Source organism: Phascolarctos cinereus, unplaced genomic scaffold (assembly GCF_003287225.1).
Source record: "Phascolarctos cinereus isolate Bilbo 61053 unplaced genomic scaffold, phaCin_HiC Scaffold_4;HRSCAF=312, whole genome shotgun sequence".
Lineage (NCBI taxonomy): Eukaryota > Metazoa > Chordata > Mammalia > Diprotodontia > Phascolarctidae > Phascolarctos > Phascolarctos cinereus.
In genome coordinates, this window is record NW_027555847.1 from 318,093,150 (window position 1) to 318,105,287 (window position 12,138).

The following is a 12,138-nucleotide window of genomic DNA, read 5'->3' on the forward strand; positions in this document are numbered from 1 at the left end:
CTCTGTAAAATAGTCTCCTAGACAAGCATACATTTGGCATTCAAACAACATGGGCCAGCTCATTAGAATTATTCTCTCTGTCCCCCACTCCCATCAAAGTTGTACTTTCTGCAGTAGAGTTTGAATGTTCAGCAGTGTAGTTCAAGACAGGACCTCAGTGTCCAGTACCTTATCTTGCCAGGTGATCTTCAGCACCTGCCAGGTGTTGTATGAAAGGAGAGAAGGTTAGTATTTCCCTTGAAAAGAATGGAAGAGGTCCTAGTGGCCTTTATAACACATATACAGTTAAGCCATTGCCACCTATTCTGTGGCATCTAACCACCAAGAATATGGCAGTATTAACTAATCTTTGAAAATGGATTCTTTGCTCTATATGCTGGTACATCCCTGTAGCACCTGCTACTGGGGAGGCTAAGTCTGCTGGATTTCTTGAGTTTGGAAATTCTGTGCTACAGCGGGCTAAGGCAGCTGGTGTCCATACTAGGTCCAACACCAATATGGTATGCTCCTGGGAACAGAGGTGGCAGGGAGGTAAAAAGGAGGAATGGGAAACAAGGCTGACAAACAGGCTCAGGTCTGAAACAGAGCAAGTCAAGGCTACCATGATGTTCAATAGAAGGTTCATTATCATTATTCATTATACTTCCAACCTAGGTAAGACAGAGAGATAGGAAGGAAGGAAGGAAGGAAGGAAGGAAGGAAGGAAGGAAGGAAGGAAGGAAGGAAGGAAGGAAGGAAGGAAGGAAGGAAGGAAGGAAGGAAGGAAGGAAGGAAGGAAGGAAGGAAGGAAGGAAGGAAGGAAGGAAGGAGGAAGAAAAATAGGTTCTTTAATATGTCTCCAGCTTTAAAGAAAATATGCTTTCCTTGATCCAGGAATTATTTTTTTTCTTCTTTCAGTGGACTGATACATCTTCAGAATTGATATATTTCATGGGAAAGCTCTCTGGTATCTATGAGGGGACATTAAAAGGAAAATTCATTTGTAAACAAATTCAGATTCTTTTCCCCCAACAGATGCTCCTAATCTCTTAGTTCAGAACAGCATTTCTCCAATTGGTAGGAAGGAAAGTCATGAAAGAAGTTGTGAAAGGAAAGCAAAAGCTGGTTCCCATACATTCCCTTCCACTTTTGAGTCCCAGATTGTGTCCCTCTCTAGTCAAATAAGTGATGCAATAGGGAGCAACCCTAATTTGAATGAATGAGTGAGGACTTACTATATGCCATGCACTGTGTTGAAGTAAAAATAAAGGAAAGACAGTCCCTTGCTCCCTGTTCTCAAGGAGCTCACATTCTAATTGGAGGAGACACAAATGTATAGAAGAGTTTATCTACAAAGCAGATGGAAATACCTGGAGGTCCTCAGAGTGTATTGAGTGACAGATAGCTCTGCCTGTCAGTCTGGAGGGCACAGTCACAAGGTAAACAAGGTACATAGCATGGCAAGGCACATGGTAAGGTGTACCAGAGAGATTTTAGGTAGTGAATCCCAGTTCATCCAAATAATCTGAGCAACCATGTCCACCCCGCAGTGAGAGGGGAAGGAGGAGAGGTTGGAGGGCAGTGGCTCACTGTTATTAGGAAAGAGAGACTTGGCCCAAGAATCGGAATATAGTAGGACCCCCAGGTTCCTACCCAAAGCAATGAGGATAGGAGTTCAAGTAGGAGGAAAAACATGGAAGGGTGAGAAAATTTGGAAATAAAAGTAAAATAAAACTGAATTTTTTAAAAAATCAAGTGGGAGAAGGAAAGAGGAAAGCACACTGAGAGGAAAGTTGAGGAGGAAAGGCTCCCCATAATATTTCCTCCTTCTAAGCCCTCTAGTACCCAGGGGATTATGACAGGTGGGTGGGCTAGGCAGGGAAGGAGAGGGGAGGGGAGGGAAAAAGAAAATTTTTCTACCAGGTCCTCATTTGTAGCAAGAAGAATTCTGTTCAATTATTTTCAGTCATTTCTGACCCTTTGTGACTCCATCTGGCATTTTATTGGTAAAAATACTTGAATGGTTTGCCATATCCTTCTCCAGCTCATTTTACAGAGGAGGAAATGAGGCAAACAGGGTTAAGTGGCATGCTCAGGGTCAGCCAGTCTTAGGTCAGATTTGAACTTAGGACATCCAGACTTCAGGGCTAACACTCTATCCACTGCACCAGCTGCCCAGTGTAGCAAGAAGACCTGGGTCCAAAGTCTAAGCTCTACTCCTTACTAAGTAACTTGGGGCAAATCACTTTACCTCCCCATCCTCATTTTCATCATCTAAAAAATGAGTGAGTTGCACTGGATGACCTCTGAACTCCATTCCAGTTCTCATACTGAGTTTTCTTCCTATCTCCTCTGTCCTTCATGTGTTTGCATTACTAAGATGCCTCTACAATCCATACCACTTTCTGAGTACTTTACAAGACATTCAAATTGGCTTTATTGCTATTTCTCACACAGGACATGTCATCTCCTATCTCTGCACTTTTGCATGGGCTGGCCCCCATGCAATGAAGTCCCTGCTTATCTCTACTTTTGTGAATCCTTAGCTTCATTCAAAGCTCAACTCAAGTGCCTGTTTCTATATATGGCTTTTCATGATCCCCTTGGGGGTTAATGCTCCACCTCCCAACAACAAAAAAATTACTTTTTCGTGACTTTGCATAAACATCTATTTATCCATCCATTTATCTATCCATCTACCAACCCATCTAACCATCCATTCATTTATCTGTCTGCCTACATATTTCTCTTTCTATCCACTCACTCATTCATCCATCTATCCATCCACTCATTCATCCATCTGTCTATCCATCCAACCACTTACTTGTCCATCTATCTATCTATCCATACATCTATTCATCTACCCATTCCTTCATCCATCCATCTACCCATACATCCATCTATTCATCTATTCATTGACCCATTCATCCATCTGTATATCTATTCATTTCTATCTACCCACTCATCCATCTATCCATGCATATGTCATTTTCCCCATAGAATATAAGCTCTTGAAGAGCATACTGTTTCAGCTTTGCCTTTGTAGTACCTAGCACAGTGACTAACATATAGTGGGAGCTTTTTAGATGTTTGTTCAATAAATTAATCAACTGAGTGAGCAGCACTGGAGTTAAAGCCATTTTACTCCTCCCTTTTCTGCAGCACAGACTGAAAATATCCAAGCCATTTCCAGTGGTGTGCTGGTCACTATTTTACACCAGGGACTTGGCAAGGTTGGGATAGAGGGGAGGAGAAGGAAGTACACAGGACATACTTTTAAATTCAGCCTGCATTATTAATATTTTCTCCATCAATTTCTTAAGACTAAATGATTAAAAAATCAATAAATCATACTCTATTCTATAGAGAAATGCTCACACTGAAAATTTAACAATTGGTTCTCATATGCCTGTTGGAGTTGGTTCCAGCCAACCTCTGGTCATTCCTCTGACTGACCTCACTGTCAGCAGAGATACCATTTTTAGGAAAAATTGTAATCTGATTCCATAACACAACTGTCCTGTAATGAAGGGTAGCTAGACAGTGCAAATAGAAAGCCAGGGGTCAGAGAGGTTAAATCTTATTGTTTAAACCATGCAGGGGTGGAGAAGCTGCGGCCTTAAGACAGCATGCGGCCCTGTAGGTCCTCAAGTGTGGTCCTTTGACTGAATCCAAACTTCACAGAACAAATCCTGTAAATAAAAAGATTTGTTCTGTGAAACTTGAACTCAGTCAAAAGGCCGAACCCAAGGACCTAGAAGGCCACATGTGACCTTGAGGCCTCAGCTTCCCCACCCCTGGTTAAAGTCTTATGGCTTAAAGGACTGTGGCTCAAGCCCAAGTTTTATGACTCCTTCATTCAGTGTTTTTTTCTACAATCACACTTAAAATAGGGGCACCTAGGTGGCACAGTGGATAGAGCACTGGACCTTATGTCAGGAGGACCTGAGTTCAAATCCAGCCTCACTAGCTGTGTGATCCTGCCTAGTCAAAAAAAATGCTTGACAGTAGTTATCCAGGTGTCTTTTTAAAAATTTATTTATTTTATTTTGAATTTATGGAATAAATAAGCATTTCCATAACATAGTATAATTTTAAAAAGATGATTGCACATGAAACTGCAAATCTATTATGTACAACTTGCTATCCTTTTTAAATATGTAATAAAGTTTTCATGTAAAATTCTTTTTTTTCCCTTTTCTTTCTTCCCTCCCCCATCCTAGAGATGGCTAACATTAGAAACAAATATGTATATACATATATATATATATATGTATATATATATATATACATATATATATATGTATATATATACATAAAATCATTCTATACGTACTTCTATTTACCAGTTCTTTCTCTGGATACATCCAGCTATTACTTGAAGACCTCCAATACCCCTTTCTCCCAAGGCAGCCCATTCCACTATTGGCCAACTCTAACTGTTAGGTAGTGTTTCCTGCCATCAAGCCTAAATTGTTCTCTTTTTAAATACCACTCATAGCTCCTAGTTCTGCCTTTTAGGGTCAGGAGCAAAAAAAAAAAAAAAGAACAATCCCTCTTCTACATGGCAATCCTTCAGATACTTGAGAATGTTATCATGTCCCCACTAAATGTTCTCTTCAACACAGTAAGACTCTCCACTTTCTTCCACCAGTCTTATGAGGTGTGTTCTTTAGGTCCTTCACTATATCCTGGTTGTCCTCTTCTGATCTCTCTACATTATTAATGTTCTAAGCTGAATTTTATACTCTGGATATCACATATTAACTCCCACCCCTACTCAGTAAACCTTAGGGGTTCCCTTATGCCTCAAGGATAAAATACAAAATCTTGTTAGGCATTCTAAGCCCTTCATAACCTAGCCTCCTTCTATCATTCCAGTCTTCTTATACTTTACACTGCTCCCCCTCCCCACCCCTTCTCCATTCCTCTAAACACACAGACATAATGTTTGATTCAGTAACACTGGCTTCCACGATGTTCAATAAACAAGACACTCCATCTCTCCGCTCTGGGTATTTTCTCTGGCTGTCCTCCATGACTAGAAACCTCTCCCTCCTCATTTCTGCTTCCTGCCTTCCCTGACTTCCTTCAAGTCCCTACTAAAATCCCATCTTCTACAGGAAGCCTTTCCCAACCCCTCTTAATTCCAATGCCTCCCCTCTTTTAATTATTTACTATTTATCATGTACATAAATTGCTTGTACATATCTGTTACCTTATTGTCTCCGTCATTAGATTGTGAACTCTTTGAGGTCAGAGACTATCTTTTTGCCTCTTTTTGTAGTCTTAGCACTTAGCACAGTGCCTGACACAGAGTAAGCACTTAATAAATGTTTATGGACTAATTGTTCAGGACAGAGTGTATTAGGACTATTACCACCACCACCACCAAATTCTGAACACTATGCCCCCAATCATTCAACAAAAAAAGTTGGCTTTTTTTGGCTACCCTAGTCACCCCATTGACTCATACTGAATTTGTAGTCCCCTAAAACTGCAAGATCGTTATTAAACGAATAGCTATCTAGGCATGCTTCACCTATCTTTTATCTGTGAAACGGCCCAAGATTATTTATAACCCTATCTTTATTCCTATTAAGATTCAGTCAAGTGTTCCAGCTTTTCAAAATCTATTTAGATCCCAATTCTGCCATCCAATATGGTAGCCATCCCTCCTAGCTTTGAGTTATTAGCAAATTCAAGAAATATATCATCTATACCTCTATCCAAATCACTAATTAAAATATTAAGCAGCACAAGGCCAAGCACAGATCCTTCAAGTGCTCCTCTAGAGGCCTCCTTCCCAGATGATATTGAATCAATAATGACTACTCATTGGGTCTAGGAAGCTTTCAATCAGTTCTAAATCTAATTTTATCATCCTCGGCCATGTCTCTCCATCTTGTTCACCAAAAGTTTATTGAGAAACTTAATCAGATGCTTTGCTAAAAGCTAAGCAAACTATATCTGCAACATAACCTTGCTCTACCAATCTAACTGCCCTATTGAAAAAAGGAAATAAGGTTAATCTGGCCTGACCTATTCCTGTTAGGTCAGGCCAGATTAACCTTATTTCTTTTATTTATGTATTTATTTATTTATTTTCTGTTAATGCTAATAATGACTCTTTGTCATCAGTACATCCTTTTCTGTTTTGATAACCATTCCTCTAATAACGTGCTTGAAAATTTTGCCAGAAATCTACATGAAGTTAGCTGGGCTGTAGTTTATAAAATCCATTCTTTTGGTTTTTTCCCCACAAAAACCAGAACTACATTTGCTATTTTCCAGTCCTGCAATACTTTTCCCATTCTCTTTCTTTTTTAATTTTATTTTTACATACATATTTGTTTTATTCTGAACTTCAGAAATAAAAGAAACATTTCCATAATGCAGTAAAATAGAAAAAATGATTGCACATGAAATTGCATACCTATTACATAAAACTTGCTATTCTTTTCAAATACATCATAAAGTTATCTTGTAACTTTCCTTTTTTTTCTTTTTTCTTCCCTTCCTTCTCTATCCTGCAGAAGGCTATCACTAGACACAAACACATATGTGTGTATGTATGTAAAATCATTCTATACATACTTCTATTTATCAGTTCTTTCTTGGGATACAGATAGCTTCTTCCTACATAAGTCCTTTGTAGTTAATTTGGGTATTTATAATAGTCAGAATGACTTAGTCACTCAGAATTATTCTTAAAACAATATTGTTATTACTATATACAATATTCTCTTGGAGCTACATGAGCAGAACCAGGAGAACATTGTACATAGTAACAGCCACATTGTGCGATGACTGACTTTGATAGACTTGGCTCTTCACAGCAATGCAAGGATCTAAGACAACTCCAAAAGACTCATGATGGAAATTGCTATCCATATCCAGAGAAAGAACTCTGGAGTCTGAATGCAGATGGAAGCATACTATTTGCTCTCCTTTTCCTTTGTTGTTTTGCTTTATTGCTTTATTATCATGGTTTCTTCCATTAGTTCTAATTCTTCTTTACATCATGACTAATGGGAAAATATGCTTAATATGAATGTATTAGTAGAGCCTCTCTATCAGATTACACACTGTCTGGGGGGGGGAAGGAGTGGGAGGGGAAGAAAACTTAAAACTGAAAATCTTATGGAAGTGAATGTTGAAAACTAAAAATAAATTAAGTAATTATCAAGAAAAAAAGATAAAGCCTGTCACAACCAAATAAAAAAAAAGTCTCTCCTCGATCTATTTTCCAGGTCAATTGTTTCTCCAATCAGATATTTTACATTTTCTTCCATTTTTTCATTCTTTTTACTTTGTTTTATTGTTCCTTAATGTCTCATATAGTCATCACCTCCCACTTGCCCAATTCTAATTTTTAAGGAATTATTTTCTTCAGTGAGGTTTCGTATCTCCTTTTCCTTTTGGCCTATTTTGTTTTTTAAGAAAATCTTTTCCTCAGTGAATTTTTGTGCCTCTTTCACTATTAGGCCCATTCTGTTATTTTCTTCAGTAATTTTGGTGCCTTTTTTTGTCAAGCTGTTAATTCTCTTTTCACAATTTTCTTGCATTACTCTCATTTCTTTTCCTTTTCCTCTACCACTCTTATCTCTTTCTTTAACTCTTCCAGTAATTCTTTTTATTATATTGTATTTATTTATTTTCACTTCTTGGTGAGGCAATCGGGGTTAAGTGACCTGCCCAGGGTTGCACAGCTAGTGAGTGTTATGTGTCTGAGGCTGGATTTGAACTCAGGTCCTCCTAACTTTACAAGGCTAGAGTGCTATCCACTGTGCCACCTAGCTGCCCCTCTTCAAGTAATTCTTGTTAAGCCTGTGTCAAATTAGGATTTTTCTGTGAGGCTTTACTTGAAGCTGTTTTCATACTGTTTTCTTTCTCTGAGTTTGTGTCTTGGTCTTCCCTGACATCATAGTAACTTTTTTATGGTCAAATTCTTTTTTTGTTGTTTGCTCACTTTTTCAGTCTATTTCTTAACTTTGAATTTCATGTTAAAGTTAGGCTCTGCTCACGCGGGACTGCCAAGCTTCACACTTTTATGTGTTGCTGTTTTCAGAGCTAGTTCTGGAGTCTCACAAGTTGGTGCTTCCAAAGTCATGTTATGCTGGGAGAAGTATGGTCACAGCTCTTTTGGTCTATGCTTTGGTTTTTATCCAGAAATGGCCCCTGTTCCTCTGCACCAACAAGTGCTAGTACTCTTCTTTGCCCTAGAACTGGGACCAGTTCCTCTTCTTCCTTCTGACTGACCACAAGCACTCCTCCCTACCATGGAGTTATGACCCAGAACTACTATGAGCAGTAGAGTTGCCAATAAGTGCCAGCTGCCATCAGTGCCAATGAAGGGTTCCCTGGAATCTTTCTGATCAGTTGTCTTGTCTGAGAGTTCCCCAAAGCTACTGTTGCTGTAGCTGCAGTCACCTCTAAATCTTGCTGCTGCTGGCACCATGAAGACTGTGCTCCAGACAGACTTCCACCTCAGTGTCACAGGCTTCTCCTGCCTACTTCCTAAATCTTCTCAGGCTGAAAAAAATGTCTCAGCCTGACCTTTTGTTGGTGCTACTGCTCCAAAGTTTGATTTGAGGCATTATTTTAAAGTTGTTTGGAGGAGAATATTGAAAGAATTCATCTGGGTTGCTACCTCTAATCTGCCATCTTGGCTCTACCTCATTTTAGAGTATTTTTTTAATATTTTTTCAATTACATGCAAAAATAATTTTAATATTCATTAAAAAATTTTTAATTGCAATATTCTCCATCCCTCTCCTCCTCCTTCACTGAGAAGTAAATAATTTAATATAGGTTATACATGTGCAGTTATGCAGAACATATTTCCATATTAGTCATGTTGTGAAAGAAAACACAGACTAGAAAAAAATAAGAAAAATATTTAAAAAGTTTACAATAGTATGCTCCAATCTACATTCATACTGCATTAGCTTTTTTTTTTTCTAGAAATGGATAGCATTTTTCAAGATAAGTCCTTTGGATTATCTTGGATCTTTGTATTGCTGAAAATAGCTGTCATTCACATTGATCATCACGCAATTTTGTTGTTAGGGTGTACAATGTTCTGGTGCTGCTTACTTCATTTTGTATCAGTTCATGTAAGTCTTTCCAAGTTTTGCTGAAAGCTTCCTTTTTTAAAAAAATAATAATATTTTATTTTTCTCCAGTTACGTGTAAAGACAATTTTAACCTTCATTTTAAAAAATGTTTGAGTTCCAAATGTTCTCTCTCCCTCCCTCACCTCCCTTCTCCCTGAGACAGTAAGCAATTTGATGTGGGTTATACATATTCAGTTATGCAAAACATATTATCACATTAGTCATGTTATGAAAGAAGGCATGGATACAAAGGGGAAAAAAATACAAAAAATACAGAAAGTGAGAGTATGCTTCGATCTGCCTTCAGACTCCATCAGTCCTTTCTCTGGATGTGAACAACATTTTTCATGATGAGTCCTTTGGAAGTATCTTGGATCGTTGCATTGCTGAGAAGAACTAAGTCTATCAAAGTTGATTATAACAGAATGTTGCTGTTACTGTGTACAATGTTCTGGTTCTGCTCACTTCACTCAGAATCAGTTTATGTTAACTTTTTCCAGGTTTTTCTGCAATCTGCCTGCTCATGATTTCTTATGGAACAATAGTATTCCATTACATTCATGTACCACAACTTATTAAGCCGTGCCAATTGATGGGCATCCCCTCAACTTCCTAATTCTTTGCCACCACAAAAAAGAGCTACTATAAATATTTTTGTAGGTATAGGTCTTTTTCCCCCTAAAAAAAATCATTTTGGGATACAGACCTAGAAGAGGTATTTCTAGATCAAAGGATATGTATACTTTTATAGCCCTTTGGGCATAGTTCCGAATTGTTTTCCAGAATGGTTGGATCAGGTCACAACTCCACCAACAGTTCATTAGTGTTCCAATTTTCCTACATCTCCTCCAACATTTATTATTTTCCTTTTCTGTCATATTAGTATGACAGAAATCTGGTAGGTGTGAGGTGGTACTTCAGAGTTGTTTTAATTTGCATTTTAATAGTGATTTAGAGCATTTTTTCATATGGTTATAGATAGCATTGATTTCCTCATTTGAAAACTGCCTGTTCATATCCTTTGACCATTTGTCAATTCTTATTTGTCATATTCTTAAAAATTTAACTCAACTCTCTATATATTTGAGAAATTAGGACTTTATCAGAGAAACTTGCTATAAAAATTTTCCCCCTTAGTTTTCTGCTTTCCTTCTAATCTTGGCTGTATTAGTTTTGTTTATGTAAAAACTTTTTAATTTAACATAACCAAAATTATCCATTTTACATCTTGTAATGCTCTCTGTCTCTTGTTTGGTCATAAATTCTTACCTTCTCCATAGATCTGACAGGTAAACTATTCCATGCTCATCTAATTTACTTATGGTATTCACCCTTTATGTGAAAACTGTGTACCCATTTTTATCTTATTCTGGTAATATGGTGTGAGATGTTGGTCTATACCTAGTTTCTGCCAAACTGCATTCTAGTTTTCCCAGCATTTTTTGTCAAATAATGTTTTCTTGCCCCAAAAGCTGAAATCTTAGAGTTTATCAAGCACTAAATTCCTATGGTCATTTACTACTGTGTATTGTGTACTAATCCATTTCACTGATCTACCACTCCATTTCTTTTTTTAATTTCTTAATTAATTTTCAATCAATTAATTAATTAATTATTTCAGTAGTTAATATTTTATTAATAATTTAATAAATATTTTAACATTTGATGTTGATATTATTGTTTATTTATTTATTATTAATTTTTTAATTTATTTTTAGTTTTCAACATTCACTTCCATAAGCTTTTGAGTTTTAGATTTTCTCCCCCTCCCTCCCTGCTTCCCTCCCCAAGATGGCATGCAATTTGATATAGGCTCTACATATACATTCTTATTAAACACATTTTCACATTAGTCATGTTGTAAAGAAGAATTAGAATCAACAGGAGGAACCACAAGAAAGAAGAAACAAAACAAAATAGAAGGGGAAAAAAGAGCAAACAGCAAGCTTCAATCTGCATTCAGACTCCATAGTTTTTTCTCTGGATGTACTATTCTATTTCTTAGCTAGTCCCTGATTGTTTTGGTGATTGCCTATTTATAATACAGTTTGAGATCTGGTATGGCTAGACCACTTTCCTTCATATTAATTTTAATTAATTCTCTTGATATTCTTGACTTTTTGTTTTTCCAAGTGACTTTTATTATTTTTCTAGCTTTATAAAATATTTTTGGTAGTTTGGTATGGAACTGAATATGTAAATTAACTTAGGTAGAATTCATCTTAGAATATTCTTAACCATTATAGTCCATAACTATTTGGGATGTCTCATTTAATATATGTAAATTCTGTTCTGTTCTGTTCTGTTCTTCTCTGCTCTGTTCTGAAATGAACTCTGGATTCTCTTACTATAAATTTTCTTCTGTACCAACAAAAAAAGAAAAAAGTAAAAGAAGTTCCTCCCAATGAATGTCTGATTTTAAATGAGTCATAGACTCATAGAATCTTTGAACTGGAAAGGACCTTAAAGATCACCTAAGTCCAACCCTCCTATTTTCAACTAGGTAAACCACAACATAAATAGAAACCTGCCTTCAGAAAAAGAATGTTCAGCCCAGCGAAATCTGAAGTCTTTAACATTTTAAACAACCCAGTTTGCATTGTTGAAGAATGACTGCCTAGACCTTTAGAAGTCCTAGTCATTCCAGAACCAGGTGACTGATGCATTTCATCAAATATTTGAAAGAGAAGGTCACGACTTCAATAGCTATTATACATTTACACAGCACCATCTGTAGGCAAAATGTTTTATGTTCACATTATTATAGCTCCTCAGGTCATGTGAGATAAGCAGGTATATGTTTCAGATGAATAAATTAAAATACACAGCTGGCTGACTTGCTCAAGGATCCACAATTAGGGTCCAGCTTAACATGACAACCTAGAGGTAGTAATGTTCATTTTGAAATAATCCTTCTTTTATCTCTGGGTCCAAATGGCATGTCCATTTTTACTTTTGAGCAAGTAAAGAGACTTTTATCTTTAGCTCCTCTTTTAGTTGTCCATTTGAAACTACCTAGGAATAAAATGATCATAAACCT

At 37.0% G+C, this 12,138-nt stretch overlaps 1 non-coding gene across 1 annotated transcript; it reads left to right on the forward strand.

The window, feature by feature from the left end:
• The first annotated feature begins 202 nt into the window (after positions 1-202).
• LOC144457343 (U6atac minor spliceosomal RNA) lies at positions 203-330 on the forward strand. Its single transcript, XR_013486656.1, has one exon. It is a non-coding gene; the product is annotated as a U6atac minor spliceosomal RNA (small nuclear RNA).
• The last annotated feature ends 11,808 nt before the right edge of the window (positions 331-12,138 follow it).